A 9327-nucleotide genomic window follows, 5' to 3' on the forward strand; every position below is an offset into this window, starting at 1 on the left:
TCTCTCTCTGTGACTATCATAAATAAGTAAAAAAAAATTTAAAAAAAAGAATGCCCAGCAAGGCTCTCTTACAGGCCATAACTGCATATACTCCAGACAATGTTTATTTCTCACTGTTGCGTGCATTCATCAGTTGTAGGCAAAATTATCAGAGACTGAGAAAGCACAGATTTTGTTACTTTTGTCTGCTACCTAAAAGAAGGAATAGAGAACTTGGACCTCAATGTAAACAAACCTAAAACCCACATATTAGTATTCATTACTTTATCTATATTAGTGGATAGAGTGACCTTCATTTTGGAAACATGAGATCCAAGTTTTCTGTGGAGGAAACCTGATCTCTCTCAGAAAGATTAAACTTCAGCTCTTGAGTGTATCTCTCGAGATGTTTCACATCCAAGCTTTGAATGTGACCTGTATTCAAGTCCATTCAAATTCATAAATATTTACTGCATCTCTGCTCTCTGGAAAATGTATTCCCTGGTAGGAATTGGTTATTAACAGATGGAAAAAAGCTAATAGATCCTCCATGGCAACTGTATTCAGAGATGACATTTCATAATATCATAAACTCTTAGGATTGCTTACGTGACCAATCCAAAATTCCTAATAACAGGTAAATCTATTCTAAAATTTATTCTTGAAATTTCTTTGAGAAGAAAATATGTTACTCAGCAAATTTGCAATATACGGGCAAATGTAACAGCAGTTTTAATCTAGGTAAGAGAATAATTTCCAGGGACTCCAGCAACATTTGTTAAGTAGCGACAATAAAGGTCAACAACTTGACAACAAGTCTTATCTGTCCATTAAAGCCAGTCTTTTTTTTTTTTTTAAGATTTTATTTATTTATTCCTGAGAGACACAGAGGAGAGAGAGAGGCAGAGACACAGGCAGAGGGAGAAGCAGGCACCATGCAGGGAGCCCAATGTGGGGCTCCATCCCAGTTCAAAAGGATCACACCCTGGGCTGAAGGCGCCACCAAACCACTGGGCCACCGTGGCTGCCCCATTAAAGCCAGTCTAGCAGGATCTACATTTTGGCAAAATAATAAGCAATTGACTCAAAATAATTCAGTAGCTTAAGAACATCAAAAATTTTGGATTTTTTTTAATTCATTGTTCAGATTTTCTCCTAATGCACCTTGCTTCTTCTGTCTGTGACTTTGGATTGGTCAAGTGATATCTGTACAAAAGAAATTCTTAGACATATATTGAGTCTTTCGGTTGCAAGATCACTAAGAACTTTCTGCAATAGGAAATCTTCAATTAAATGACCAAAAGGATTCAACAGCGCAAAATGAAATCCTGTTCTGCCATCTAGAGGACACATACTGACTGCCTAGGAAATATCTTAAATCTTAATGGCCCCTGAAGTATAAAATATACAGACACTGTTTAAAAGAAGGGGGGACCGTGAAAGAGATTTTTTTTTTTGCTTTATGAAACTATCAGATTTCACCACACAGAAAAAATAATTTATTTTAAAAAACACTCTTTTAAAAACTGTGCATTAGGCATGTATCAAGCTGAGATTTACACCTTGCCAAGTTTGCTGGGCTCAAGCCTACCTTGGATATATCTCCTAAGAACACTGTCCTGGCCAGTTATTGCTGATGCTTCAGCTTAAACTGAAGTTTCTTTTATGATGTTTTCCACTGAATTTTCAGTCCCACATTTTAAGATTTTCTAAACTACCTTTAAATATATATATCCTTAATATATATATCCCGTGCTAAGCAATACTATACATTGCAATGTGGCATTTTACAGGTACAAAGAATTTATCGGAGTATACTACAACCTAATACATACTTCTTGAAAAAATCAGGAAACAGATGGCCATCCATATAATCAAAGAGCTTCATAATTAAAGGAGAAAGTAAAGATAATCTTCAATCTCTTCATCTTCAATGGAAGAAACTGAAGTCAATAAAGATTCTTTACTCTGTTCAATGTCACACATTGGTTATTGGTGCTTTCAATATCACCCACACTGCCCAATGTAAGTCCAGTTTTTTTTTTTCCAGATCATTTATCCATTCATTCAACAGGTATTTAATACATGCCTACTATGGACTAAGCATTGTGATGGGCACTGAAGGGGAAATGCCACATGAAAGAGACACAGGCCCTGCTCCCTAAGAGCTCATAGTCTGCTGGGCATGAAGCAGTCATCAGTCACATAGAATTATAAAAATATAAGGGACTAAGAAAGAGTTTAATGGCAGCAGGACTTAGTCTAGTCAAGAGGTCAGGTATGACTTCTCTAAAGAAGTTATTTTTAAACAGAGATCCAAAGGGTGAGCAAAGCAGAAAGAAAAAGCATTCCCAGCACTGCCAAAGGCCTTGGATGGGAGAAGGCATGATGCTCTTGTGGAACTAAAAGATTAGTGGGAAACGAGTATGGCTGAGCCTGCAGAGGCTGCCTGGAGTCTAATCATCTGGAGACAGATGACAGACAATAAGCAAGCTATGAAGAGTTTCAAAAGAGAGAATCAATCAGATTTGTGCTTTTGAAAGATTGCTCTGGATCCAGGCAGTGACAGAGAGAAAAGAGCCAAGAATGGGCTGGGCAGAAGACCAATTAAGAGGCCACATGTGATGACAACTTGTTGTACAGTGGTGTCATGGCAAAAGACAAGTCCCCCGAGATTGTGGTCTGTCAGCCATGTCTCCTGGTGCTGGGCGGTACACTGCCAACACTGCCATACTTCAGTCCTGGATGGTGATAGAGACTTTGTGCCCACCCTCCCCAAAATTCATATGCAATGGTATAAGGAGGTGTGGTCCTTGGGAGGTCATGAAGGTGGAGCCCTCAAGAATGGGAACTGTGCCCAGTAGGAACACCAGAGAGTTCCTGCACCCTTTCTACCATGTGAAGACACAGTGAGAATATGCCATCTGTGAACAGGAAGCAGGTCTTCAACAGACACCGAATCTGCTGGGGCTTGGTCTTAGACCTTCCTGCCTCTCGAACTGTGACAAATAAATGTCTGTGGTTCAGGTGACTCAGTCTCTTTTTTTATAGCAGCCTGAATGGACTAAGACACCTAGGGACTTGGTCATCAACCAAGAGGGGGCTCTGTGTTGCTGTCAAAATGACCTTTAGTTGTCTAGTTTGTACAACCAGACAATTGAGCCATTTACTAAGATGAAAAATCTGCAAAAAGATATCCTCTGGGACATCTGTACTATAATGGTGGATACATGACATTATGCATTTGCAAATGCATAATGTCATGTGTGACACAAAGAGTGAGCCCTAATGTAAACTACAGATTTAATTTCATAATAATGTATTGGCATTGGTTACTGAACTGTAACAAATGTACCACACCAGTGCGAAGTATGTAGGGGAAATTGTGGGAAGTGCGGAGAAAGAATATATGAGAATTTTTCTACATTTGACAGAATTTTTCTATAAATCTGAATCTACTTTCAAAAATCAAGTTGATTAATTTTTTTAAAATGTTCTTGGGAAAAATCAAGGTAGCCCTCTAACTGGTAATAAATAAGAAAGCGAAAGTTATTTTTTGTGGAACAAGGTTGAGAAAAGGACAGGTCTTAAAAAAAAAAAAAACTTTTATTAAAAAATGCATGAGGGACACTTGGGTGGCTCAGTGGTTGAGTGTCTGCCTTTGGCTCAGGTCGTGATCCCAGGGTCTTGGGATAGAGTCCCGCATCGGGCTCCCTGCAGGGAGCTTGCTTTTCCCTCTGCCTATGTCTCTGCCTCTCTCTCTGTCTCTCTCTCTCTCTCATGAATAAATAAATAAAATATTTTTTTAAATGCATGAAAAGACTATGGTACAGATATCACAGAGGGGATTCTTTTTTTAAAAAAAATTTTGTGTAGGTAATTTATCGTTAGTTTGTAGAAAAATATCTTTATTTTTTTTATAAATTTATTTTTTATTGGTGTTCAATTTGCCAACATACAGAATAACACCCAGTGCTCATTCCATCAAGTGCCCCCCTCAGTGCCCATCACCCAGTCACCCCCACCCCCCAGCCCACCTCCCTTTCTACCACCCCTAGTTCGTTTCCCAGAGTTAGGAGTCTCTCATGTTCTGTCTCCCTTTCTGATATTTCCCACTCATTTTTTCTCCTTTCCCCTTTATTCCCTTTCACTATTTTTTATATTCCCCAAATGAATGAGACCATATAATGGTTGTCCTTCTCCAAATGACTTATTTCACTCAGCATAATACCCTCCAGTTCCATCCACGTCCAAGCAAATGGTGGGTATTTGTCGTTTCTGATGGCTGAGGAATATTCCATTGTATACATAGACCACATCTTCTTCATCCATTCATCTTTCAATGGATACCAAGGCTCCTTCCACAGTTTGGCTATTGTGGACATTGCTGCTATAAACATCGGGGTGCAGGTGTCCCGGCATTTCACTGAATCTGTATCTTCAGAGTAAATCCCCAGCAGTGCAATTGCTGGGTCGTAGGGCAGGTCTATTGTTAACTCTTTGAGGAACCTCCACACAATTTTCCAGAGTGGCTGCACCAGTTCACATTCCCACCAACAGGGCAAAAGAGTTCCCCTTTCTCCACATCTTCTCCAGCATTTGTGGTTTCCTGCCTTGTTAATTTTCCCCATTCTCACTGGTGTGAGGTGGTATCTCATTGTGGTTTTGATTTGTATTTCCCTGATGGCCAGTGATGCGGAGCATTTTCTCATGTGCTTGTTGGCCATGTCTGTGTCTTCCTCTGTGAGATTTCTCTTCATGTCTTCTGCCCATTTCATGATTGGATTGTTTGTTTCTTTGCTGTTGAGTTTAATAAGTTCTTTATAGATCTTGGAAACTAGCCCTTTATCTGATATGTCATTTGCAACTATCTTCTCCCATTCTGTAGGTTGTCTTTTAGTTTTGTTGACTGTATCCTTTGCTGTGAAACAGCTTCTTATCTTGATGAAGTCCCAATAGTTCAATTTTGCTTTTGTTTCTCTTGCCTTCGTGGATGTATCTTACAAGAAGTTACTGTGGCTGAGTTAAAAAAGGGTGTTGCCTGTGTTCTCCTCTAGGATTTTGATGGAATCTTGTCTCACATTTAGATCTTTCATCCATTTTGAGTTTATCTTTGTGTATGGTGCAAGAGAGTGGTCTAATTTCATTCTTCTGCATGTGGATGTCCAATTTTCCCAGCACCATTTATTGAAGAGACTGTCTTTCTTCCAATGGGTAGTCTTTCCTCCTTTGTTGAATATTAGTTGACCACAAAGTTGAGGGTCCACTTCTGGATTCTCTGTTCTGTTCCATTGATTTATGTGTCTGTTTTTGTGCCAGTACCACACTGTCTTGATGACCACAGCTTTGTAGTACAACCTGAAATCTGGCATTGTGATGCCCCCAGCTATGGTTTTCTTTTTTAATATTCACAGAGGGGATTCTTCTTGAAGGTTTTTTATTTTAGTAAATGACCCAACTATCTATGGGAGAAGGAAGGATGAATAAATAAAACAGGGAGTGTAACCATCCTGTAGGATACTGCATATGTTCACTGTTCAATACTGACTCTGTTGTCATCAGTGATTAAACAAAGACATTTCTGAAGGAAGAGGTCCCCACGGCCATGTAGCTTTATCTTTTCCCTCCTGAATCAAAGGCAGAAAAGGCAGACCCACAACCAGTTCTGTGTATTTATTATGTTCACTAGTGGTTCCTAAGGTGGTCATAAAGTGAATGACCTGTTACACAGGCAGCCACTGTTGAACCAAGATCTCCCAGGACTTCCATCCTTCCCTGGTAGCAGCCAGGAAACATGGGAACTTTTCCAGGCAGAGCAAAATATACCCCAGTGGGTAACAACGGTGATTCCTTGGCTAAATGCTGCCTTTGGGGCCTCTATGTCCATGCCCTCCACCACCAAACCCCAGCACACTACAGTGGAAGAGTCACTGCCTTCCAGATGGATCGAAACATGCCCTTTGTTCCCAGCTCTGTCACCAAACCCCAAGTTCCACCAGCCATTTGCAGCACTAACACAGCACGGAAGAGAAACAGTGATGGCAAAAGTCGCATCACTTGAATGTCTACAAAGTTAAGGTAGCAAAGGCATGGCTTAAGTCCTTCCTGAAACTCATCACAGGAGGGCTGTCCAGGTCGGGGAGCAGGTGGTTGGACCCTGCTAGGGGACACGGGGTGAGCAAATGCTCAGGAGCCCACAGGACATCCGCCTTCACTCTGAGGGGCCACTTGATGCTTTATTTATCCCCCACCCTCCACCTCTCCTTCAAAATGACATGGTCAGCAAGTCACTGAACTGGGCAGTGTGGTTTCATGGTCTTTTGTACTGATCTTCTCAGCAAGAATCTGAGTTCTGTCCTTGTCCAGCATTCTCCACCTCATCAGCTATGGCTCTTCTGTGAAACAAATGAAATGGAAGCCTTCAAATCCCTCACCTGCACTGCCTCTCTCCGATGTCCTTGGAGGGACCCCTCACAGTGTGTTTGTCAGCTTTTTAATAAATGTACAGATGTGAAATATCTGAGCCTCAGATGGTTAAGACCATTCGCATTCCACCCTACGCCCCCTTGTTTTAGATGGCACAGAAGTGGGCAGGAGTGTTTGGGAATCCAGCTAAGGAGAAGTTGAGTTAGAGAAATACATTTAGTTGGACAGTCAGTTGGACTTGGTGGGATACATTCATCTGGTTCATAGACGTATCTGTGTATAGTTACAATTATAGTCATCCTGATGTAGGCATGGCTTCCAGGAAAACTGCCACCCATTGTGTCAACTCACCCAGCATCATGACAAGAACATGGGGGGGCCAGAGCTTGCATCACAGTCTAGATGTGTTTTGTGGCTTCTGGCACCCACTAGTCTGTGGATTGTGAACCTAAAACATAGCTTGAAACACATGGAGCCAGAAGCCAGTCTGGGAAAACTCTTCCAGATTTCACAGCCTCTATATAAAGGGAACTTGATAGACGTTATCCCAAATTTAACATAGCCCTAGAAGTTTTAAAAAATATTTTATTTATTTATTCATGAGAGATACAGAGAGGCAGAAACGTAGGCAGAGGGAGAAGCAGGCTTCCAGCGGGGAGCCTGATGTGGGACTCGATCCCAAGACCCCCGATCATGACCTGAGCTGAAGGCAGATGCTCAAATACTGAGCCACCAGGTGCCCCTAACCCTAGACTTTTAAATGACATTACCAATAATCTTTATTTTTAAATTATCAATAAACAAATTTCAATCAACCATGCCAGAGCAAAGATTGAATGATTCTATGCTCTCTAGAGGAAATTAAATTATATAATCGTTTTCTTTAAAAAGGTAACTAAAAAATATAGAGAGGAAAAGTATTATAGAAGTATAGCAGGCAATCAATTAATAAAAATATTGTATTATTTTTCTGGATTTTGTGTTTTGTACTATTTGTTAACTTTTTAAAATATGTAATTTGTTGTGATTTCTTTACTCATTATGTCATAACGAATTTTGTATAGATCATTTTCACATAGCCAGGATTCTTCACAGCATGTAGAAAACTGTTGGGTAAAATGTTGGAAGAAGTATACTCTAAATGTTCACTGTGTTAAATGCTAATGTTAAATCATTTCCTCTGCTTTTTAAGTTCTCCCCCTGCATAGCCAGCAAGCCCAGCCTCAGCTACATCAAGCTCACACATCTCTCTGGGTCCCTGAGAGCTGCCTCTTGACCACTTTCTCCACCTGCCATCAAGATCATCCATCAAAAGCTCAACAACTCTGCTGAGATGCACACCAACACTTACAAGATCCAGGAAACTGCAGATGGACTGGACATAGTGGAGGAGAGGATGATCTCTGGACGTGAGGGGAGTGCTGGTGATGCTTGCATTGGCAGCAACACTTCCATGAAAGGCCTCGGGAGACTGAGCAGCTACTCTGGTAATCACCACTTGTGGCCCTGCACAGCACCATATTTTCCACAAGAGACATTTACAAAAAATACATCAGAGGCAACAAAGAACTGGCCCAAGGCAGATGTAAAAAACAAAAATGTAGTTTTCCTCTAAAAGTCTTTATGACAATAAGCTACAGAACAAATCATCACCACAGTGCTTATTTAAAAATCAGTTTTTTATAGATGAAAACAGGAATCCAGATGGTATAAGCCTCCACTAGTAAAGGTAGTGTGACTTACGTGTGATTCGTGTATGTGGAGGGGGGATGGTTTGAAAACAGAAATCCTGACAAACTTGGCGAGTTGCTTTGAGCTAATAATACTAGGGGAGACGAGCCTTTCTTTCCTCAAGCTGCACCAGGAGTGGAAGAAAACTAGATGTCATCTCGACTTTTATTCACATATTTAATCTTCATTGATTTGAAATGGAGGCATGTAGGTTAACAAAGATTAAAACAACACTATTAAAATTTAAATGAAGGGATGCCTGGTTGGCTCAGTCAGTTAAGTGTCTGCATTTGGCTCAGGTCCTGCTCCCAGGGTCCTGGGCTCCCTGCTCAGTGGGGAGTCTACTTCTCCCTCTGCTCCTGCTCTCTTTCCCTCTCTCAAATAAATAAATAAATAAAATCTTAAAAAAAATTTTTTTTAATTGAGGTTCTTTTCCTTCTCAAAGTTATTGGTCCTCTACCCATTGGTTCAATGGCATTCACTACTTAAGGAGAAAGTGGCAACAGCCAGAATAAAGCAGTCAATGGAGGTGCTGAGTGGATTCATAATTCACAATATCTGAAGTTGAAGACACTTGAAAGAGCTAGTCCTGTGTGAGGGAGAAGTGGTCTTATTTTGAATTCCAAAAGGGCTCAACTTGAAGATAACAGTAAAGGCTTGGAGGACCAGAGCATAGAGTTTACAGGTGTTACCCTCTAAAGGATGCAGGTAATGGTACAAGGTCATTTCTCCATCACACACACATGCACACAAGCAATGAAAGTATTTCCTGACTGAGAACAGAGGGGTGGGGGCAGAGCCTGGGCAGATCGGGGGAGGAGAGAGAAAGTTATGAGAGTGCATACTGTGGAGGGGGGCAGGAGAGGGGAAGAAGGTCAGCAGGGCAGACTTGGACTGATGGTGGACCTCAACCACCCACCCTCCTTGAGTCTCCCTCACTTCTTCCTGTGTGTGGAGAGTAAGAAAGGATCCCATAGCTCCTTAGGAGGGGTAAGGAAGGCAGAAGAGAATGGAGAGTTGGTGAGAGCAGCATCAGCCCCTGTAGAGCACGGAGCAGCCTCCACGTGCCGCCTGACAGACTTGACAAGGAGGGTCAATGGTAAAGTCAATAGGGACCAAGGTAGACACCCATGACCAAGGTAGCAAGGTGTGTCCAAGGAGGCCAACTAGGAACAGAGAACAGAAAGTGAG

The sequence above is a fragment of the Canis lupus genome, chromosome 25 (genome assembly GCF_003254725.2).
Source record: "Canis lupus dingo isolate Sandy chromosome 25, ASM325472v2, whole genome shotgun sequence".
In the NCBI taxonomy this organism is placed as follows: domain Eukaryota; kingdom Metazoa; phylum Chordata; class Mammalia; order Carnivora; family Canidae; genus Canis; species Canis lupus.